General features: G+C 37.7%; 1 protein-coding gene across 1 annotated transcript in view; it reads right to left on the bottom strand.

Annotated features, from left to right (window-relative positions):
- Positions 1-23,035, bottom strand: part of LOC115762117 (sestrin homolog) — a 42,690-nt gene extending 19,655 nt beyond the window's left edge. The window contains exons 1-2 of the mRNA XM_030704221.1: positions 22,891-23,035; positions 21,626-21,963 (exon numbers count right to left, since the gene is read on the bottom strand). The gene's annotated coding sequence lies outside the window, so the exon portion shown is untranslated. The remainder of the gene's footprint in view (positions 1-21,625; positions 21,964-22,890) is intronic.
- Positions 23,036-25,539: the final 2,504 nt, after the last annotated feature.

Here is a 25,539-nt window from a genome sequence, read left to right as displayed (position 1 = left end):
AACTCATACAATTATTATTGTGTCTGGCTGTCAGAGACAGCAAAGCTCGTATGTTGTGTATGCAGTGTGTGTATGTAGTGTGTGTGTGGTTTGAACTTTTAATATTTGCAACAAGTTGACACATTTAACTTGTGAAAAACAGTCAGGTCAGGCCCTGACAAGAAAATGTCCAGGACAGCAATTCATATTCCACTTCAACAGAATGGCAAATTCGAAGTCAAATTTAATTTATATTTGAAAAGCACGTCTCCAAATGCCTGTTATTATACCCTGAACCCATTAAAAATGGGTATAAGGGTATATTGTATTTGTGCGAAAGCCAAAAGTATGTAACAGGCAGAAGGAAGCACCTCCGACCCCATAAAGTATATATATTCTTGATTAGCATAAATAGCTGAGTCGATCTAGCCATGTCCGTCTGTCTGTCCCTCCGTCCGTCCGTCCGTCCGTCCATCCGTCCGTCCGTCCATCCGTCCGTCCGTATGTATGAACGCAAGGATCTCAGAACCTATAAGAAATTTGAAATTTTAGATGTAGATGCTCCTAGCTCCCGCGCAGATCGAGTTTATTTCCGATAATCGATAACTTACTCCGTTTCCAAGCAATCGATAAAAATCGATATCGATATAATGTATTTTGGGCAATTTTGGTAAATAATAAGAACTAGAGTCACCAAACTTGACATATAGCTTCTAAAATAGAATAAATATATATGATATAGGATTTTTCTTCACGGTTTTCCCTCTAGATTAATCTGGCATTCAAATCTGAACACCGATTTTTTAGTCGAAATTCATGTCCAAATCTTACCCCAAGATTCTTATATAGACATGGGTCAAAACGACCACCCCCATATCTCGGCCAAATCTCATCCGATTTTCACGAAGTTTGGCTTTTTCTTCATGGTTTTCCCTCTAGATTAATCTGGCATTCAAATCTCGACACCGATTTTTTGGTCGAAATTCATGTCCAAATCTTACCCCAAAATTCGTATATAGACATGGGTCAAAAATTACCACCCCCATAACTCGGTCAAATCTCATCCGATTTTCACGAAGTTTGGATTTTCCTTCATGGTTTTCCCTCTAGATTAATCTGGCATTCAAATCTCGACACCGATTTTTTGGTTGAAATTCATGTCCGAATCTTACCCCAAGATTCGTATATAGATATGGGTCAAAATTTACCACCCCCATATCTCGGCCAAATCTCATCCGATTTTCACGAAGTTTGGATTTTTCTTCATGGTTTTCCCTCTAGATTAATCTGGCATTCAAATCTCGACACCGATTTTTTAGTCGAAATTCATGTCCAAATCTTACCCCAAGATTCGTATATAGACATGGGTCAAAAATGACCACCCCCATATCTCGGCCAAATCTCATCCTATTTTCACGAAGTTTGGCTTTTTCTTCATGGTTTTCCCTCTAGAATAATGTGGCATTCAAATCTCGACACCGATTTTTTGGTCGAAATTCATGTCCAAATCTTACCCCAAAATTCGTATATAGACATGGGTCAAAAGTTACCGCCCCCTAACTCGGTCAAATCTCATCCGATTTTGACGAAGTTTGGCTTTTTCTTCATGGTTTGCCCTCTAGATTAATGTGGTATTCAAATCTCGACACCGATTTTTTAGTCGAAATTCATGTCCAAATCTTACCCCAAGATTCGTATATAGACATGGGTCAAAAATGACCACCCCCATATCTCGGCCAAATCTCATCCGATTTTCACGAAGTTTGGCTTTTTCTTCATGGTTTTCCCTCTAGATTAATCTGGCATTCAAAACTCGACACCGATTTTTTAGTCGAAATTCATGTCCAAATCTTACCCCAAGATTCGTATATAGGCATGGGTCAAAAATGACCACCCCCATATCTCGGCCAAATCTCATCCGATTTTCACGAAGTTTGGCTTTTTCTTCATGGTTTTCCCTCTAGATTAATCTGGCATTCAAATTTCGACACCGATTTTTTGGTCGAAAATCATGTCCAAATCTTACCCCAAAATTCGTATATAGACATGGGTAAAAATTTACCACCCCCATAACTCGGTCAAATCTCATCCGATTTTCACGAAGTTTGGCTTTTTCTTCATGGTTTTCCCTCTAGATTAATCTGACATTCAAATCTCGACACCGATTTTTTAGTCGAAATTCATGTCCAAATCTTACCCCAAGATTCGTATATAGACATGGGTGAAAAATGACATCCCCCATATCTCGGCCAAATCTCATCCGATTTTCACCAAGTTTGGCTTTTTCTTCATGGTTTTCCCTCTAGATTAATGTGGCATTCAAATCTCGACACCGATTTTTTGGTCGAAATTCATGTCCAAATCTTACCCCAAAATTCGTATATAGACATGGGTGAAAAGTTACCACCCCCCTAACTCGGTCAAATCTCATCCGATTTTGACGAAGTTTGGCTTTTTTTCATGGATTTCCCTATAGATTAATCTGGCATTCAAGTCTGAACACCGATTTTTTGGTCGAAATGCATGTCCGAATCTTACCCCAAGATTCGTATATAGACATGGGTCAAAATTTACCACCCCCATAACTCGGTCAAATCTCATCCGATTTTCACGAAGTTTGAATTTTTCTTCATGGTTTTCCCTCTAGATTAATCTGGCATTCAAATCTCGACACCGATTTTTTAGTCGAAATTCATGTCCAAGTCTTACCCCAAGATTCGTATATAGACATGGGTCAAAAATGACCACCCCCATATCTCGGCCAAATCTCATCCGATTTTCACGAAGTTTGGCTTTTTCTTCATGGTTTGCCCTCTAGATTAATGTGGCATTCAAAACTCGACACCGATTTTTTAGTCGAAATTCATGTCCAAATCTTACCCCAAGATTCGTATATAGACATGGGTCAAAAATGACCACCCCCATATCTCGGCCAAATCTCATCCGATTTTCACGAAGTTTGGCTTTTTCTTCATGGTTTGCCCTCTAGATTAATGTGGCATTCAAATCTCGACACCGATTTTTTGGTCGAAATTCATGTCCAAATCTTACCCCAAAATTCGTATATAGACATGGGTCAAAAGTTACCGCCCCCCTAACTCGGTCAAATCTCATCCGATTTTGACGAAGTTTGGCTTTTTCTTCATGGGTTTCCCTCTAGATTTATCTGGCATTCAAATCTGAACACCGATTTTTTAGTCGAAATTCATGTCCAAATCTTACCCCAAGATTCGTATATAGACATGGGTCAAAAATGACCACCCCCATATCTCGGCCAAATCTCATCCGATTTTCACGAAGTTTGGCTTTTTCTTCATGGTTTGCCCTCTAGATTAATGTGGCATTCAAATCTCGACACCGATTTTTTGGTCGAAAATCATGTCCAAATCTTACCCCAAAATTCGTATATAGACATGGGTAAAAATTTACCACCCCCATAACTCGGTCAAATCTCATCCGATTTTCACGAAGTTTGGCTTTTTCTTCATGGTTTTCCCTCTAGATTAATCTGACATTCAAATCTCGACACCGATTTTTTAGTCGAAATTCATGTCCAAATCTTACCCCAAGATTCGTATATAGACATGGGTGAAAAATGACCTCCCCCATATCTCGGCCAAATCTCATCCGATTTTCACCAAGTTTTGCTTTTTCTTCATGGTTTTCCCTCTAGATTAATGTGGCATTCAAATCTCGACACCGATTTTTTGGTCGAAATTCATGTCCAAATCTTAACCCAAAATTCGTATATAGACATGGGTGAAAAGTTACCACCCCCCTAACTCGGTCAAATCTCATCCGATTTTGACGAAGTTTGGCTTTTTTTCATGGTTTTCCCTATAGATTAATCTGGCATTCAAATCTCGACACCGATTTTTTGGTCGAAATGCATGTCCGAATCTTACCCCAAGATTCGTATATAGACATGGGTCAAAATTTACCACCCCCATAACTCGGTCAAATCTCATCCGATTTTCACGAAGTTTGAATTTTTCTTCATGGTTTTCCCTCTAGATTAATCTGGCATTCAAATCTCGACACCGATTTTTTAGTCGAAATTCATGTCCAAATCTTACCCCAAGATTCGTATATAGACATGGGTCAAAAATGACCACCCCCATATCTCGGCCAAATCTCATCCGATTTTCACGAAGTTTGGCTTTTTCTTCATGGTTTTCCCTCTAGATTATACTGGCATTCAAGTCTGAACACCGATTTTTTGGTCGAAATGCATGTCCGAATCTTACCCCAAGATTCGTATATAGACATGGGTCAAAATTTACCACCCCCATAACTCGGTCAAATCTCATCCGATTTTCACGAAGTTTGAATTTTTCTTCATGGTTTTCCCTCTAGATTAATCTGGCATTCAAATCTCGACACCGATTTTTTAGTCGAAATTCATGTCCAAATCTTACCCCAAAATTCGTATATAGACATGGGTCAAAAGTTACCACCCCCATAACTTGGTCAAATCTCATCCGATTTTGACAAAGTTTGGCTTTTTCTTCATGGTTTTCCGTCTAGATTAATCTGGCATTCAAGTCTGAACACCGATTTTTTGGTCGAAATGCATGTCCGAATCTTACCCCAAGATTCGTATATAGACATGGGTCAAAATTTACCACCCCCATAACTCGGCCAAATCTCATCCGATTTTCACGAAGTTTGGCCTTTTCATCATGATTTTCCCTCTAGATTAATCTGGCATTCAAGTCTGAACACCGATTTTTTGGTCGAAATGCATGTCCGAATCTTACCCCAAGATTCGTATATAGACATGGGTCAAAATTTACCACCCCCATAACTCGGTCAAATCTCATCCGATTTTCACGAAGTTTGAATTTTTCTTCATGGTTTTCCCTCTAGATTAATCTGGCATAAGTCTGAACACCGATTTTTTGGTCGAAATGCATGTCCGAATCTTACCCCAAGATTCGTATATAGACATGGGTCAAAATTTACCACCCCCATAACTCGGTCAAATCTCATCCGATTTTCACGAAGTTTGGCTTTTTCTTCATGGTTTTCCCTCTAGATTAATGTGGCATTCAAATCTCGACACCGATTTTTTGGTCGAAATTCATGTCCAAATCTTACCCCAAAATTCGTATATAGACATAGGTCAAAATTTACCACCCCCATAACTCGGTCAAATCTCATCCGATTTTCACGAAGTTTGAATTTTTCTTCATGGTTTTCCCTCTAGATTAATCTGGCATTCAAGTCTGAACACCGATTTTTTGGTCGAAATGCATGTCCGAATCTTACCCCAAGATTCGTATATAGACATGGGTCAAAATTTACCACCCCCATAACTCGGTCAAATCTCATCCGATTTTCACGAAGTTTGGCTTTTTCTTCATGGTTTTCCCTCTAGAATAATGTGGCATTCAAATCTCGACACCGATTTTTTGGTCGAAATTCATGTCCAAATCTTAACCCAAAATTCGTATATAGACATGGGTGAAAAGTTACCACCCCCATAACTCGGTCAAATCTCATCCGATTTTCACGAAGTTTGGCTTTTTCTTCATGGTTTTCCCTCTAGATTAATCTGACATTCAAATCTCGACACCGATTTTTTAGTCGAAATTCATGTCCAAATCTTACCCCAAGATTCGTATATAGACATGGGTGAAAAATGACCTCCCCCATATCTCGGCCAAATCTCATCCGATTTTCACCAAGTTTGGCTTTTTCTTCATGGTTTTCCCTCTAGATTAATGTGGCATTCAAATCTCGACACCGATTTTTTGGTCGAAATTCATGTCCAAATCTTAACCCAAAATTCGTATATAGACATGGGTGAAAAGTTACCACCCCCCTAACTCGGTCAAATCTCATCCGATTTTGACGAAGTTTGGCTTTTTTTCATGGTTTTCCCTATAGATTAATCTGGCATTCAAATCTCGACACCGATTTTTTGGTCGAAATGCATGTCCGAATCTTACCCCAAGATTCGTATATAGACATGGGTCAAAATTTACCACCCCCATAACTCGGTCAAATCTCATCCGATTTTCACGAAGTTTGAATTTTTCTTCATGGTTTTCCCTCTAGATTAATCTGGCATTCAAATCTCGACACCGATTTTTTAGTCGAAATTCATGTCCAAATCTTACCCCAAGATTCGTATATAGACATGGGTCAAAAATGACCACCCCCATATCTCGGCCAAATCTCATCCGATTTTCACGAAGTTTGGCTTTTTCTTCATGGTTTTCCCTCTAGATTATACTGGCATTCAAGTCTGAACACCGATTTTTTGGTCGAAATGCATGTCCGAATCTTACCCCAAGATTCGTATATAGACATGGGTCAAAATTTACCACCCCCATAACTCGGTCAAATCTCATCCGATTTTCACGAAGTTTGAATTTTTCTTCATGGTTTTCCCTCTAGATTAATCTGGCATTCAAATCTCGACACCGATTTTTTAGTCGAAATTCATGTCCAAATCTTACCCCAAAATTCGTATATAGACATGGGTCAAAAGTTACCACCCCCATAACTTGGTCAAATCTCATCCGATTTTGACAAAGTTTGGCTTTTTCTTCATGGTTTTCCGTCTAGATTAATCTGGCATTCAAGTCTGAACACCGATTTTTTGGTCGAAATGCATGTCCGAATCTTACCCCAAGATTCGTATATAGATATGGGTCAAAATTTACCACCCCCATAACTCGGCCAAATCTCATCCGATTTTCACGAAGTTTGGCCTTTTCATCATGATTTTCCCTCTAGATTAATCTGGCATTCAAGTCTGAACACCGATTTTTTGGTCGAAATGCATGTCCGAATCTTACCCCAAGATTCGTATATAGACATGGGTCAAAATTTACCACCCCCATAACTCGGTCAAATCTCATCCGATTTTCACGAAGTTTGAATTTTTCTTCATGGTTTTCCCTCTAGATTAATCTGGCATTCAAGTCTGAACACCGATTTTTTGGTCGAAATGCATGTCCGAATCTTACCCCAAGATTCGTATATAGACATGGGTCAAAATTTACCACCCCCATAACTCGGTCAAATCTCATCCGATTTTCACGAAGTTTGGCTTTTTCTTCATGGTTTTCCCTCTAGATTAATGTGGCATTCAAATCTCGACACCGATTTTTTGGTCGAAATTCATGTCCAAATCTTACCCCAAAATTCGTATATAGACATAGGTCAAAATTTACCACCCCCATAACTCGGTCAAATCTCATCCGATTTTCACGAAGTTTGAATTTTTCTTCATGGTTTTCCCTCTAGATTAATCTGGCATTCAAGTCTGAACACCGATTTTTTGGTCGAAATGCATGTCCGAATCTTACCCCAAGATTCGTATATAGACATGGGTCAAAATTTACCACCCCCATAACTCGGTCAAATCTCATCCGATTTTCACGAAGTTTGGCTTTTTCTTCATGGTTTTCCCTCTAGAATAATGTGGCATTCAAATCTCGACACCGATTTTTTGGTCGAAATTCATGTCCAAATCTTACCCCAAAATTCGTATATAGACATGGGTCAAAATTTACCACCCCCATATCTCGGCCAAATCTCATCCGATTTTCACGAAGTTTGGCTTTTTCTTCATGGTTTGCCCTCTAGATTAATGTGGCATTCAAATCTCGACACCGATTTTTTGATCGAAATTCATGTCCAAATCTTACCCCAAAATTCGTATATAGACATGGGTCAAAAGTTACCACCCCCGTAACTCGGTCAAATCTCATCCGATTTTCACTAAGTTTGGCTTTTTCTTCACGGGTTTCCCTCAAGATTAATCTGGCATTCAAGTCTGAACACCGATTTTTTGGTCGAAATTCATGTTCAAATCTTACCCCAGAATTCGTATATAGACATGGGTCAAAAATTACCACCCCCATAACTCGGTCAAATCTCATCCGATTTTCACGAAGTTTGGCTTTTTCTTCATGGTTTTCCCTCTAGATTATACTGGCATTCAAGTCTGAACACCGATTTTTTGGTCGAAATGCATGTCCGAATCTTACCCCAAGATTCGTATATAGACATGGGTCAAAATTTACCACCCCCATAACTCGGTCAAATCTCATCCGATTTTCACGAAGTTTGAATTTTTCTTCATGGTTTTCCCTCTAGATTAATCTGGCATTCAAGTCTGAACACCGATTTTTTGGTCGAAATGCATGTCCGAATCTTACCCCAAGATTCGTATATAGACATGGGTCAAAATTTACCACCCCCATAACTCGGTCAAATCTCATCCGATTTTCACGAAGTTTGGTTTTTTCTTCATGGTTTTCCCTCTAGAATAATGTGGCATTCAAATCTCGACACCGATTTTTTGGTCGAAATTCATGTCCAAATCTTACCCCAAAATTCGTATATAGACATGGGTCAAAATTTACCACCCCTATAACTGGGTCAAATCTCATCCGATTTTCACGAAGTTTGAATTTTTCTTCATGGTTTTCCCTCTAGATTAATCTGGCATTCAAATCTCGACACCGATTTTTTAGTCGAAATTCATGTCCAAATCTTACCCCAAGAATCGTATATAGACATGGGTCAAAAAAGACAACCCCCATATCTCGGCCAAATCTCATCCGATTTTCACGAAGTTTGGCTTTTTCTTCATGGTTTTCCCTCTAGATTAATCTGGCATTCAAATCTCGACACCGATTTTTTCGTCGAAATTCATGTCCAAATCTTACCCCAAAATTCGTATAGACATGGGTCAAAATTTACCACCCCCATATCTCGGCCAAATCTCATCCGATTTTCACGAAGTTTGAATTTTTCTTCATGGTTTTCCCTCTAGATTAATCTGGCATTCAAGTCTGAACACCGATTTTTTGGTCGAAATGCATGTCCGAATCTTACCCCAAGATTCGTATATAGACATGGGTCAAAATTTACCACCCCCATAACTCGGTCAAATCTCATCCGATTTTCACGAAGTTTGAATTTTTCTTCATGGTTTTCCCTCTAGATTAATCTGGCATTCAAGTCTGAACACCGATTTTTTGGTCGAAATGCATGTCCGAATCTTACCCCAAGATTCGTATATAGACATGGGTCAAAATTTACCACCCCCATAACTCGGCCAAATCTCATCCGATTTTCACGAAGTTTGGCTTTTTCTTCATGGTTTGCCCTCTAGATTAATGTGGCATTCAAATCTCGACACCGATTTTTTGATCGAAATTCATGTCCAAATCTTACCCCAAAATTCGTATATAGACATGGGTCAAAAGTTACCACCCCCCTAACTCGGTCAAATCTCATCCGATTTTCACTAAGTTTGGCTTTTTCTTCACGGGTTTCCCTCAAGATTAATCTGGCATTCAAGTCTGAACACCGATTTTTTGGTCGAAATTCATGTTCAAATCTTACCCCAGAATTCGTATATAGACATGGGTCAAAAATTACCACCCCCATAACTCGGTCAAATCTCATCCGATTTTCACGAAGTTTGGCTTTTTCTTCATGGTTTTCCCTCTAGATTATACTGGCATTCAAGTCTGAACACCGATTTTTTGGTCGAAATGCATGTCCGAATCTTACCCCAAGATTCGTATATAGACATGGGTCAAAATTTACCACCCCCATAACTCGGTCAAATCTCATCCGATTTTCACGAAGTTTGAATTTTTCTTCATGGTTTTCCCTCTAGATTAATCTGGCATTCAAGTCTGAACACCGATTTTTTGGTCGAAATGCATGTCCGAATCTTACCCCAAGATTCGTATATAGACATGGGTCAAAATTTACCACCCCCATAACTCGGTCAAATCTCATCCGATTTTCACGAAGTTTGGTTTTTTCTTCATGGTTTTCCCTCTAGAATAATGTGGCATTCAAATCTCGACACCGATTTTTTGGTCGAAATTCATGTCCAAATCTTACCCCAAAATTCTTATATAGACATGGGTCAAAATTTACCACCCCTATAACTGGGTCAAATCTCATCCGATTTTCACGAAGTTTGAATTTTTCTTCATGGTTTTCCCTCTAGATTAATCTGGCATTCAAATCTCGACACCGATTTTTTAGTCGAAATTCATGTCCAAATCTTACCCCAAGAATCGTATATAGACATGGGTCAAAAAAGACAACCCCCATATCTCGGCCAAATCTCATCCGATTTTCACGAAGTTTGGCTTTTTCTTCATGGTTTTCCCTCTAGATTAATCTGGCATTCAAATCTCGACACCGATTTTTTCGTCGAAATTCATGTCCAAATCTTACCCCAAAATTCGTATAGACATGGGTCAAAATTTACCACCCCCATATCTCGGCCAAATCTCATCCGATTTTCACGAAGTTTGAATTTTTCTTCATGGTTTTCCCTCTAGATTAATCTGGCATTCAAGTCTGAACACCGATTTTTTGGTCGAAATGCATGTCCGAATCTTACCCCAAGATTCGTATATAGACATGGGTCAAAATTTACCACCCCCATAACTCGGTCAAATCTCATCCGATTTTCACGAAGTTTGAATTTTTCTTCATGGTTTTCCCTCTAGATTAATGTGGCATTCATATCTCGACACCGATTTTTTAGTCGAAATTCATGTCCAAATCTTACCCCAAGAATCGTATATAGACATGGGTCAAAAGTTACCACCCCCATAACTTGGTCAAATCTCATTCGATTTTGACGAAGTTTGGCTTTTTCTTCATGGTTTTCCCTCTAGATTAATCTGGCATTCAAGTCTGAACACCGATTTTTTGGTCGAAATGCATGTCCGAATCTTACCCCAAGATTCGTATATAGACATGGGTCAAAATTTACCACCCCCATAACTTGGTCAAATCTCATTCGATTTTGACGAAGTTTGGCTTTTTCTTCATGGTTTTCCCTCTAGATTAATCTGGCATTCAAGTCTGAACACCGATTTTTTGGTCGAAATGCATGTCCGAATCTTACCCCAAGATTCGTATATAGACATGGGTCAAAATTTACCACCCCCATAACTCGGTCAAATCTCATCCGATTTTCACGAAGTTTGAATTTTTCTTCATGGTTTTCCCTCTTGATTAATCTGGCATTCAAGTCTGAACACCGATTTTTTGGTCGAAATTCATGTCCAAATCTTACCCCAAAATTCGTATATAGACATAGGTCAAAATTTACCACCCCCATAACTCGGTCAAATCTCATCCGATTTTCACGAAGTTTGGCTTTTTCTTCATGGTTTTTCCTCTAGAATAATGTGGCATTCAAATCTCGACACCGATTTTTTGGTCGAAATGCATGTCCGAATCTTACCCCAAGATTCGTATATAGACATGGGTCAAAATTTACCACCCCCATAACTCGGTCAAATCTCATCCGATTTTCACGAAGTTTGGCTTTTTCTTCATGGTTTTCCCTCTAGATTAATGTGGCATTCAAATCTCGACACCGATTTTTTGGTCGAAATTCATGTCCAAATCTTACCCCAAAATTCGTATATAGACATAGGTCAAAATTTACCACCCCCATAACTCGGTCAAATCTCATCCGATTTTCACGAAGTTTGAATTTTTCTTCATGGTTTTCCCTCTAGATTATACTGGCATTCAAGTCTGAACACCGATTTTTTAGTCGAAATTCATGTCCAAAACTTACCCCAAGAATCGTATATAGACATGGGTCAAAATTTACCACCCCTATAACTCGGTCAAATCTCATCCGATTTTCACGAAGTTTGAATTTTTCTTCATGGTTTTCCCTCTAGATTATACTGGCATTCAAGTCTGAACACCGATTTTTTAGTCGAAATTCATGTCCAAATCTTACCCCAAGAATCGTATATAGACATGGGTCAAAAAAGACAACCCCCATATCTCGGCCAAATCTCATCCGATTTTCACGAAGTTTGGCTTTTTCTTCATGGTTTTCCCTCTAGATTAATCTGGCATTCAAATCTCGACACCGATTTTTTGGTCGAAATTCATGTCCAAATCTTACCCCAAGAATCGTATATAGACATGGGTCAAAAAAGACCACCCCCATATCTCGGCCAAATTTCATCCGATTTTCACGAAGTTTGGCTTTTTCTTCATGGTTTTCCCTCTAGATTAAACTGGCATTCAAGTCTGAACACCGATTTTTTGGTCGAAATGCATGTCCTAATCTTACCCCAAGATTCGTATATAGACATGGGTCAAAATTTACCACCCCCATAACTCGGTCAAATCTCATCCGATTTTCAAGAAGTTTGAATTTTTCTTCATGGTTTTCCCTCTAGATTATACTGGCATTCAAGTCTGAACACCGATTTTTTGGTCGAAATGCATGTCCGAATCTTACCCCAAGATTCGTATATAGACATGGGTCAAAATTTACCACCCCCATAACTCGGTCAAATCTCATCCGATTTTCACGAAGTTTGGCTTTTTCTTCATGGTTTTCCCTCTAGATTAATGTGGCATCCAAATCTCGACACCGATTTTTTGGTCGAAATTCATGTCCAAATCTTACCCCAAAATTCGTATATAGACATGGGTCAAAATTTACCACCACCATAGCTCGGTCAAATCTCATCCGATTTTCACGAAGTTTGAATTTTTCGTCATGGTTTTCCCTCTAGATTAATCTGGCATTCAAATCTCGACACCGATTTTTTGGTCGAAATTCATGTCCAAATCTTACCCCAAAATTCGTATATAGACATGGGTCAAAATTTACCACCGCTATAACTCGGTCAAATCTCATCCTATTTTCACGAAGTTTGAATTTTTCTTCATGGTTTTCCCTCTAGATTAATCTGGCATTCAAGTCTCGACACCGATTTTTTAGTCGAAATTCATGTCCAAATCTTACCCCAAGAATCGTATATAGACATGGGTCAAAAAAGACAACCCCCATATCTCGGCCAAATCTCATCCGATTTTCACGAAGTTTGGCCTTTTCTTCATGGTTTTCCCTCTAGATTAATCTGGCATTCAAGTCTGAACACCGATTTTTTGGTCGAAATGCATGTCCGAATCTTACCCCAAGATTCGTATATAGACATGGGTCAAAATTTACCACCCCCATAACTCGGTCAAATCTCATCCGATTTTCACGAAGTTTGAATTTTTCTTCATGGTTTTCCCTCTAGATTAATCTGGCATTCAAGTCTGAACACCGATTTTTTGGTCGAAATGCATGTCCGAATCTTACCCCAAGATTCGTATATAGACATGGGTCAAAATTTACCACCCCCATAACTCGGTCAAATCTCATCCGATTTTCACGAAGTTTGGCTTTTTCTTCATGGTTTTCCCTCTAGATTAATGTGGCATTCAAATCTCGACACCGATTTTTTGGTCGAAATTCATGTCCAAATCTTACCCCAAAATTCGTATATAGACATAGGTCAAAATTTACCACCCCCATAACTCGGTCAAATCTCATCCGATTTTCACGAAGTTTGGCTTTTTCTTCATGGTTTTCCCTCTAGAATAATGTGGCATTCAAATCTCGACACCGATTTTTTGGTCGAAATGCATGTCCGAATCTTACCCCAAGATTCGTATATAGACATGGGTCAAAATTTACCACCCCCATAACTCGGTCAAATCTCATCCGATTTTCACGAAGTTTGAATTTTTCTTCATGGTTTTCCCTCTAGATTATACTGGCATTCAAGTCTGAACACCGATTTTTTAGGCGAAATTCATGTCCAAATCTTACCCCAAGAATCGTATATAGACATGGGTCAAAAAAGACAACCCCCATATCTCGGCCAAATCTCATCCGATTTTCACGAAGTTTGGCTTTTTCTTCATGGTTTTCCCTCTAGATTAAACTGGCATTCAAGTCTGAACACCGATTTTTTGGTCGAAATGCATGTCCTAATCTTACCCCAAGATTCGTATATAGACATGGGTCAAAATTTACCACCCCCATAACTCGGTCAAATCTCATCCGATTTTCAAGAAGTTTGAATTTTTCTTCATGGTTTTCCCTCTAGATTATACTGGCATTCAAGTCTGAACACCGATTTTTTGGTCGAAATGCATGTCCGAATCTTACCCCAAGATTCGTATATAGACATGGGTCAAAATTTACCACCCCCATAACTCGGTCAAATCTCATCCGATTTTCACGAAGTTTGGCTTTTTCTTCATGGTTTTCCCTCTAGATTAATCTGGCATTCAAATCTCGACACCGATTTTTTGGTCGAAATTCATGTCCAAATTTTACCCCAAAATTCGTATATAGACATGGGTCAAAATTTACCACCCCCATAGCTCGGTCAAATCTCATCCGATTTTCACGAAGTTTGAATTTTTCTTCATGGTTTTCCCTCTAGATTATACTGGCATTCAAGTCTGAACACCGATTTTTTAGTCGAAATTCATGTCCAAATCTTACCCCAAGAATCGTATATAGACATGGGTCAAAAAAGACAACCCCCATATCTCGGCCAAATCTCATCCGATTTTCACGAAGTTTGGCTTTTTCTTCATGGTTTTCCCTTTAGATTAATCTGGCATTCAAATCTCGATACCGACTTTTTGATCGAAATTCATGTCCAAATCTTACCCCAATAATCGTATATAGACATGGGTCAAGAAAGACCACCCCCATATCTCGGCCAAATTTCATCCGATTTTCACGAAGTTTGGCTTTTTCTTCATGGTTTTCCGTCTAGATTAAACTGGCATTCAAGTCTGAACACCGATTTTTTGGTCGAAATGCATGTCCTAATCTTACCCCAAGATTCGTATATAGACATGGGTCAAAATTTACCACCCCCATAACTCGGTCAAATCTCATCCGATTTTCAAGAAGTTTGAATTTTTCTTCATGGTTTTCCCTCTAGATTATACTGGCATTCAAGTCTGAACACCGATTTTTTGGTCGAAATGCATGTCCGAATCTTACCCCAAGATTCGTATATAGACATGGGTCAAAATTTACCACCCCATAACTCGGTCAAATCTCATCCGATTTTCACGAAGTTTGGCTTTTTCTTTATGGTTTTCCCTCTAGATTAATCTGGCATTCAAATCTCGACACCGATTTTTTGGTCGAAATTCATGTCCAAATCTTACCCCAAAATTCGTATATAGACATGGGTCAAAATTTACCACCCCCATAACTCGGTCAAATCTCATCCGATTTTCACGAAGTTTGAATTTTTCTTCATGGTTTTCCCTCTAGATTAATCTGGCATTCAAATCTCGACACCGATTTTTTGGTCGAAATTCATGTCCAAATCTTACCCCAAAATTCGTATATAGACATGGGTCAAAATTTACCACCCCTATAACTCGGTCAAATCTCATCCGATTTTCACGAAGTTTGAATTTTTCTTCATGGTTTTCCCTCTAGATTATACTGGCATTCAAGTCTGAACACCGATTTTTTAGTCGAAATTCATGTCCAAATCTTACCCCAAGAATCGTATATAGACATGGGTCAAAAAAGACAACCCCCATATCTCGGCCAAATCTCATCCGATTTTCACGAAGTTTGGCTTTTTCTTCATGGTTTTCCCTTTAGATTAATCTGGCATTCAAATCTCGATACCGACTTTTTGATCGAAATTCATGTCCAAATCTTACCCCAATAATCGTATATAGACATGGGTCAAGAAAGACCACCCCCATATCTCGGCCAAATTTCATCCGATTTTCACGAAGTTTGGCTTTTTCTTCATGGTTTTCCGTCTAGATTAAACTGGCATTCAAGTCTGAACACCGATTTTTTGGTCGAAATGCATGTCCTAATCTTACCCCAAGATTCGTATATAGACATGGGTCAAAATTTACCACCCCCATAACTCGGTCAAATCTCATCCGATTTTCAAGAAGTTTGAATTTTTCTTCATGGTTTTCCCTCTAGATTATACTGGCATTCAAGTCTGAACACCGATTTTTTGGTCGAAATGCATGTCCGAATCTTACCCCAAGATTCGTATATAGACATGGGTCAAAATTTACCACCCCATAACTCGGTCAAATCTCATCCGATTTTCACGAAGTTTGGCTTTTTCTTTATGGTTTTCCCTCTAGATTAATCTGGCATTCAAATCTCGACACCGATTTTTTGGTCGAAATTCATGTCCAAATCTTACCCCAAAATTCGTATATAGACATGGGTCAAAATTTACCACCCCCATAACTCGGTCAAATCTCATCCGATTTTCACGAAGTTTGAATTTTTCTTCATGGTTTTCCCTCTAGATTAATCTGGCATTCAAATCTCGACACCGATTTTTTGGTCGAAATTCATGTCCAAATCTTACCCCAAAATTCGTATATAGACATGGGTCAAAATTTACCACCCCTATAACTCGGTCAAATCTCATCCGATTTTCACGAAGTTTGAATTTTTCTTCATGGTTTTCCCTCTAGATTAATGTGGCATTCAAATCTCGACACCGATTTTTTAGTCGAAATTCATGTCCAAATCTTACCCCAAGATTCGTATATAGACATGGGTCAAAATTTACCACCCCCATAACTCGGTCAAATCTCATCCGATTTTCACGAAGTTTGAATTTTTCTTCATGGTTTTCCCTCTAGATTAATCTGGCATTCAAGTCTGAACACCGATTTTTTGGTCGAAATGCATGTCCGAATCTTACCCCAAGATTCGTATATAGACATGGGTCAAAAAAGACAACCCCCATATCTCGGCCAAATCTCATCCGATTTTCACGAAGTTTGGCCTTTTCTTCATGGTTTTCCCTCTAGATTAATCTGGCATTCAAGTCAGAACACCGATTTTTTGGTCGAAATGCATGTCCGAATCTTACCCCAAGAATCGTATATAGACATGGGTCAAAAAAGACAACCCCCATATCTCGGCCAAATCTCATCCGATTTTCACGAAGTTTGGCCTTTTCTTCATGGTTTTCCCTCTAGATTAATGTGGCATTCAAATCTCGACACAGATTTTTTTGTCGAAAATCATGTCCAAATCTTACCCCAGAATTCGTATATAGACATGGGTCAAAAATTACCACCCCCATAACTCGGTCAAATCTCATCCGATTTTGACGAAGTTTGGCCTTTTCTTCATGGTTTTAACTCTAGATTCTCTTGAAATTTTAGATGAAGATGCTCCTACTTTTCGCGCAGATCGAGTTTGTTTCCGATAATCAATAACTTACTCCGTTTCCAAGCAATCGATAAAAATCGATATCGATATCCTGGTTTTGGGCAATTTTGGTAAATAATAAGAACTAGAGTCACCAAACTTGACATATAGCTTCTAAAATAGAATATATATATATGCATTTGATGTTGGAAGAAGAGGGTTCAGGGTATCCCCTAGTCGAGAGCTCCCGACTAGAACCTTGTTGTTGTTGTTGCTGTTGTTGTTGTTGTTTTTGTGATGCTTGAGCTACTCGTTAGACAAAAACAACTAGTCACACGGACCGAAAATAGAATCGAAGGCGTAGGATCAACATTATTTCGCTATTGCCAAATGGCATAAAAACATTCGACACTCGCATATGCAAAGTGTTTTGTTTTGTTTTGTTTTGCTTTTTCTTCTTTGATTGAGTTGCCACCTGCCACCTGTCACATGCCACATGCAACTTGCCACAAGCCACCAACATGAGCTAATTGAATTTCCGTTCGACTTGAGTACAGCATTAATGGTTCAATTAGCTGCGTAATCAACTCATTTGTGCATTAATTCTCGCTGCTCGCATTCAAAAGCCATTTATAATTATTTCCTACTCGACATAATCAAGTACAAGACGCCGACTAGATGTACACAAATTAATATACATACATACATGTACATATATTTTAAGTGGCAGGCATCTAATTATAATTACAGCCCACTTTCGCAATTTCGTCAATTAAATGGCAAAACTTAAATGCTTATATCAAATTTATAATAAGCACGCTTTAAATATTCATTTTTTAACGAATCGGCATAAAACTCCCATTTTTTATCTAATTATTGAACCACTTCTGTTGCCAAGTATTTTATTTATTTTATTTTTTTTTCATTTATTAATCACACAAAGTACACACATATTTATTTGTGGCTTGCATTATTTTTTAGCTGTTGTCAGGTGTAAAAAAAAAAGCCCTAAAACAACCACAAATTGATTAGATTAGCAATATATAATACACAAATTTTATGGCTGTTCATGGTTTGTCAATCAGTCTTGATTAGCCGTATTAGGTTTTCTTTTGTTTTTTAGTCTTTTTTATTTCATTTTAGCTAAATTGATGTTTTAATTCATGCTCAACTATCATAAGTATTCGATTTTTGCATGGCAATTAATTAAATATCATTATATTAGCAGATTTTGCACCTTAATTTGCCTGCTCGTCATAAACAAGACACTAAAATTTGCAAACTCACAGACAACTTTGTTAGCACAAATTAGTGCTGGCCTTATAATTAAATGCTTGAAACGACTTCAGAACTTTGAAATCAGTGTCAAAACCACAAGCAGAAAATATTCCGAAAATGTGCAAGTTTTGTAATATGCAAGGTGAAAATGGTTTAATTAAAAGCAAACTTTGAAGCCCAAGAAGCGTAAACTACAAAGCAACTAAATAAAAAAATCCAAAATGAAAGCCGAATTGAGCGACCCACGTTGCAGCTCCCATAGAAAGGAACAATACAATAGAACAAGTACAATGGGAATATGCGGAGACAGATATTTGTTTACCCTGCCATCATTAGGTAAAAGCAGCATATAGGGCCTTGTGTCAAACATGCAAAAATATTTCAAAATATAGAAAGAAAAAAAAACGAGCTAAATATTTAAATAAAAGACTGTAAATAAGATGACCAAGTAATTATACCCAATAGTTGTTAATAATAATATTTATAATAGTTGTCTGAGAAATGTTGATTAAAAACCAGCGAAGGGTCCATTTTGGTACCCTCAGAATTGACTACCTTTTACAGGCTGTCACTAAGAGGATCTGACAAAAGATGTTGCACAGTTGTTGTTGCTACATTTATTGTTGTTGTTCTTGTGATGGTTGTTCTTGTGCTTGTTGCTGCTGAAAGTTCACTCACCTCAATTTGCGACCATAGAAGTGGTGGTAACGTAAGTAGTTAGTAGCTGACGTGCCTACGCCTGCAGCAGGGCGTAAAACACGTCTCTTAATAATTTCTCTTATTTTAGCACCTTGCTTACAACTCGTCAATCGACAAAAACGGTAGGAGGAAACTATCTGAATCCAGTTCAATAACCATATCAATGGATACGAAAATTGTTGATGATTCAATTTAAAATACGTTGTATGCTGCTATAAATGAGTTCCACTTAAGAAGCGCTTAAAATTTATTGCAACATTCAATGAAATATTATTTCAGACAATTCAAGCAGTTCAAGTGATTTAACTGCGCGCACAACACACACACACACACACACATGAGCACACACTTAACGCTTAGCAACAAGAAGAGGCCGCGACAAAAAAACAGTTATTCAACTGCAATATATCTATTTGAGCTCTCTCTTCTTCTCTCTTCAGCTGTTGCCGTAGCAACAATTGATATCATAATTGGCATAAACAGATTCAGTTCTTCAGCCTCTTTTTTCTTCTCTTCTCTTTTTTTTTTGTTTTCGCTTTTGTTTTTGTTTTTCCTTTTCATTAGCCTGCCCGCAACGTTAACGTTTAAATGGTAGCCAACTGCAAATTAGAAATTCATATACATGCATATGACAGTGTGGGTGTGCGAGTGCATGTGTGGGGCGGACACAAAAGCTAACGGCATCACCTGATTGCGGATTTAATTTATGATTTGTAATATGCCTGCAAGTATGTGTGTGCGTGTGAGTGCACGCACACATATGAGCATGTGTACATATGTAGAGTACAGCCTGATGATATAATGCTTTGTAATTCTTTTGATTGTAAATGCTGAGTTTTTTGTTTTATAATTAATAATTTTATAATTAATTGAAAGCACATTAAATCTTTCTATAAATTTTGTTTTCAACAAAATGTTATTCATCTAAGTAATCAGCTATTATCATAGCTGGCACGGCTCTTGGATAGCATACACAACAACAAGTTTGGGTCAACAAGTGACTTAGGGAAAGTACAAGCACACATGTACACCATATTAGAGGTCAGTAAAATAACAAATAAGATTAGAGACAAAAACAAAAGGCAAGGGTCAAAAACAAGAGAGAAGCCAACTATTGAATCCCAACATATACACAGATAGTAGTACACTTAGCTAATACACTCTTTTGCTGCATAGTGTACTCTACGCAAAGTACACAGTTAGTAATGGCGGCAAAGTACGGCACAAATAAAAAGAAATCAAAGAAATGTACTCGTTAATAATTGTGTGTTTATGTGTGTGTATGTACTCGCTCATATGCGTGTATGGCTACACTCACACACACATACGTACACAAATGAATGTAGAATGGTGTATATGTATAAGTAGAGACAAAAAAAAAAACAGCAAAACAAGCAAGCGAAGAGAGAACGCATAAAAAATTGTTGCTTAATTTAGATTTACGTGTGGTAGGTCAAGTGGCAAATTTTCTCAACGATTTTTCGGCTATTTTTCTTGTTCTCATGGGGCAGACAATTTGTATTTGATTTAGCCAAAAACTTGGCAAAGTTAATGTTTGTTGAACTTGAGCATGGTTAAGCTGAAGGCAACCACAGCATCAGGACATTGCGTGTGGACCTCAAAAAATCAAGTTTCCACTCAATATACATTTTGAAAGCCCTATAATGATTCGAATTTAGCATGTGGAGTTACTCATTCAAATGCAAACGCACCACAGACCCAAACACAAATACAAACACAAATCACAGGCCAAAGCTGCAATTTCTCATCCTGCAGCTGTCAATCAGTGGCAGTTGCAGTTGCAGTTGCAGTTGAAGTTGCAGTCCTGGCTGTGCAACTTTTGACTTTTGATTTGATTTTGGTCAGTTGCAATCCGATTTTGGCAAAATTTTGCCAATTCGAGCTGACTTGGTCTGGCATTTGAAGGCCCCTTGCAGGCATAACGAACAGTAAAATACATATACACAGACAAGGCTTGCAAACACGCCGAAGGGATTAATTAAGGTTTCAGCAAAGCGCACAGAAAATTGCCCAAAAGCATACAAATGCTATAAAATGCATTTAAACATTGTTTGACTAATGACTCGTATTAAAATATATCACATCATGAAATGATGACAGAAATCTAGTTGCTAATCAAAGCCGTATAAAAAAAAAACAGTAAAAGCTGCTACAAACGGACATTCATTTTTATATATAAAGTAACAAGTTCTGAAAAGGTAGGAATCCTGGCAACAAACCCAGCTTTAAAACTCCGTCGGTTCTTTTTACAGTACGGACTTATTACTTATATTCCTTATTTATATAAACTAACCTTTATTAGTTATATGATACTTACTACTTTCCATTTTCGAAATAAATAAACTTTCATAAAATAAATTTTTTTAAACCCAGTTTTTGGCTTAAAAAATGCGTTAGTTCAGTTCAAAGTTCGGACAAACCAACTAATTCCGTTCACATTGCACTCTTGGTATAAATAAATGTATTTGTTTCCCCTTTCTTTTAGCGGGCCTCCCTATTAGAAGGACAAAAGAACTGGCTGTCCGTTCTAAAGAGTTTTCACTGTTCCTCACTTCTTTTGTTGAAGATCTTTTACTCTTTTGGATTTCAATAAGCTAGATCCGTTTAACTGGGAAATTTTAAAGAAATGAAGAGAAAACTTACCCATAGATCCGCTGACGATGGAAAGGTTCAAATGTTTTTCGGCTCTCTCTCTGTCAATGTAAGTTTCTTGTTCTTACTGCTGTTATTGTTGCTGTTGTCGTTGGTAGCAAGCGCACTGGAAATCATCGGCACCTTTTTTTTGTTCTTTTGAGATCGCTTTTAGTTTTTTTTGTTGTTTGTTTTTACGTAGCTGATAACGCGACCACACGTTGATTTTTACTTTTGTACAATTTATATGCAGTTCTGTAATCGGGAGCGTCTGATAACCGATGCAGCTTTTTCTATATTGTCTTTTTTTTACATGAAAATGTAACGTACAAGAACAAAAGGCGCACGCACTGTAAAAGGGATTTTATAAAATGTTAAACATGAAACATGTATAAATACGAGAGAATTTATATTTCGGCATTGAAATTTCAGATTAACACGTTATCATATCATTGACCTATTTACAATTTACATATTTATGAATTTGTACACGATTTTTCAGTTGCAGTTGTTTAAAGCAATGTTAAAAGTTTTTATATTTTCGTCGAATGCTCTATATTTAATACTAATGCTCTAGCTTGGTATGTAAATATACACACATACATACACAAGAATATTTTCAGCTTTTTTATCTTCCCAATTTTTGTTTTTCGAAAAGATTCGGGCATGTGTGAGGTGAAATGCGCCTGTGTGTTTATGTTGCCTAAGATTATAAATTTATCGCTCGATTTGTTGTTGCTGTTGTTACTGTTTTAATGATATTTCTGGGCATTTTAAATTTGTAGACCGATCGATTCTCTAGCTTACACACACAGGCACACTCACAAGTAGAATTTAAACACGAATGCATTTGGCGCGCAAACAAGACACAACTCAAAAACCTAAACTTAAATTTGGATTAAAAAAGAGCCAACAATAGCATATCTATACTTATATGCATAAAATAATAAAAAATAATAAAAAACAGAATACTGCCGGTCACTTAATTTACTGTATGGCCAAACCAATTTAAGCTTTTTGTGTTATTGTTGTTGGTTTCTTTTGCTTTTGCGTTTATAGAGCTCCGACGATCAAGAAATTTCTGTAGTAATTTTCCATGCAATAACAATGATTTTCAGCTTTTTTTTTTATTTTGTGCGCTATCTTGTGCGCTTGTTTTCGGTTTTTTCTTTCTGTTTTGTTCTTTTTATTCTCTCAAATATTTATAATTTCTTGCTTTGATTCTCTTAAGACATTTTGATTTATACTTGTTAAAAAGCAAACAACAATTTATTTACCAGAACAAATAATAAAAACACAACTAAAAGACCTAAACGAAAGAGTTTCAACACTTTTATCGGCTGCGCTTGTTGCTCGAAACTTAAGTAAAAGCTGGGCTTTGAGCGGCTCTTGCTGGGCGTGCCGTTAACTCGCCGACAACCGAACACGGCCACTGACAAAATCAAACTAAAATCAGCCCCAGCTGGCTGGCTGGTTGGCTGGCTGACTGCTTGGTTCGTAAACAGCAACAGCACGAAAGCTAAACGAAATATGTATGTACGAGACACCGCTACACATGCACCCACACACTTGCAGTAAGCTTATTACGTACAGCCGAACAAGCGAGATAGCATACTGTAGGCAAATGAGAGCAGAGCAGCAACAGGCAGTCGGCAGAAGCAGGCATAGCAACAACAAAGTACCCTTCGCTATATATACAATGTACTACTAGTACTATGTATTAATAAACTGAACTCACTTTTGCCAGAAATGATGCCTAATGTTGTTATACTCTAATTAAAATTATTTATTCAAATGTGAATATGATTATTATATGATTTGAGTATTCTATATTTGGTTATTTGTAGCGCGATCAGAAATCGCTCAAACCTATTGAAATGTTGTTCCCTGCTAGTTTTTATTACAGATGTATGTATGTATGTATTTTATTTTGTTTTTTTCTTCTTCTACGCATGTCATGTGTAAGTGTGTATGCAGTCCACATGTGGAATATAACAGCAACATCACCAGTAGTCACACAACGGTAGAGTGGGAGTATGTGGGGATGGGTGAAATACGAACACAACATTGACACGGCGCGACAAAAACGACGCTTGATATGATTGAACTCTTAAATGGTCCCACTGCTCTTCGATTAACCACCCTATGCCAACGTCCAACGGCATGGCAAGGCCTATACATGCGTGTGTGTCTAACTTGATGCTTATGTGTGCGTATGTTTGTTTGTTAGTGCTTTGCAACGTTCGCGTTCTCCGCGTCTGCTCAATTATCAACAGTTTGTTTGTTTGGACGCTTTGTCTCCTCCGCTGTGTGTACACAAAGCAAAGTGCCAAAGCAAAGCCAAAGGCAAAAAGCAAAAGTAAAGGCAGCAATTGTTGCTGCCTATCATAACAATAGCAATAAACAGTAAACTAGCGAATAACAGGAGGATAGAGAAGAGGAATAATTTCCATGCAAAACCCACATATAGGATGGACTTCTGAGCTCGGCTATTGAGACCGGATCACAAAAGCGTTTGAATATTTTTCAATCAGCCTGCGCTTTTATCACACACACTGCCTATGCAAATGACGTATACATATATACATTTACAGGCAGTTATTTTATTAATAATATATAACGTACCAGTTAATTGTACTTGCATTTACAATTCACGTTCCCAGTTTTTATTTAAACCTTGCAGTGCGCAATGAAGAAACGAAGCATTAAATAAATTAATAATAAAACGCGAGTACAAAGTTCTGCACACACATGTATGTATGTACATATGTATGTATATAGAAACTATTAAAATGATTGTCAGCTAGAACTAGACGCTTGCGTTATACATACATGTATGTAAGTGCATAGATATGTATGTATGTATGGACATACATATGTACATCTGTACACACTAATATTCTACATTATTCTGTAGCTTGCTAGATTTTATTATCAGCCTTTTTGATAACAGCAAGCAGAACAAACACATACACAAATGTACACACTTATAAATGTCTGCATTGTACATAAATATTTACATATAGTATGTACGTACATAAAAGACCATGCACATACATATATTGATTAATGGGCAAATTTCGCACTGAATGGTTATATTACAGTTATCTGTGGAGAATCCCTGTTGTTGTTTTTTTTTTTTTGTATTGGTGGCTGTTGCGCCTGATAAGAAATGACCGATTTAGTTCTATAATGTATACCCACCCATCTGTATACATAAAATTCTGTATTTAAATGATAACTAGCGTAGACTTTAACGAGCCACGATGCTAAGAAGCCCATATTTAAGAATAAGTGGACACACAATCACATTTATAGAAATACATAGCTTGATAAGAACTATGTACAATGTACAGTTTTATATTTGAATATAAAATATTTTAATGTTGAGGAAGGCAAAAAGGCAAAAAGAAAAATCGTACTCATTTGGATAGAGAATGCAACAAGAGCATCCACATATTTTTGGCCAATTTCTACATTCTTCTAAGGATGTACATATGTCAGTATGTATTTATGATGCAGAAGTAATTCATCTGCAATCTCAATCCATTGGGAACATGTTCGTTCACGTAACAAGCTTTAAATTAAATTCTTTTTGAATTCTTCACTGCATTTATTGAAATATGCCGTATGTTTTCACTGCATTCCTGACGTACGCTCCCTTGAAATGCGTACGAGAAATCCACATGACTGCCGCCCACTAACTGCCCAGCTGGCCCTTGGCATAATTGCAGCCATTTGAGCAGTTCACCTGGACATGGACATGGAAACAGTTTGCATGCCATTTGTCAACTTTTTGCGAATACACGGCGCACTGGGCACAATTAGTGCACGTGTACACCGCCGAAAAGAAATGAAACAAAAAATAAACAAAAACAGAAAAAAAAAATAACATGCATACAACGGAACAGTGAAAATCTGAAAAA

Source organism: Drosophila novamexicana, unplaced genomic scaffold (assembly GCF_003285875.2).
Source record: "Drosophila novamexicana strain 15010-1031.04,08,12 unplaced genomic scaffold, DnovRS2.1 tig00000564-arrow-pilon, whole genome shotgun sequence".
NCBI classification, from domain to species: domain Eukaryota; kingdom Metazoa; phylum Arthropoda; class Insecta; order Diptera; family Drosophilidae; genus Drosophila; species Drosophila novamexicana.
The sequence above is the reverse complement of the archived record's forward strand: the minus strand, read 5'-3'. Positions and strand labels throughout refer to the sequence as shown.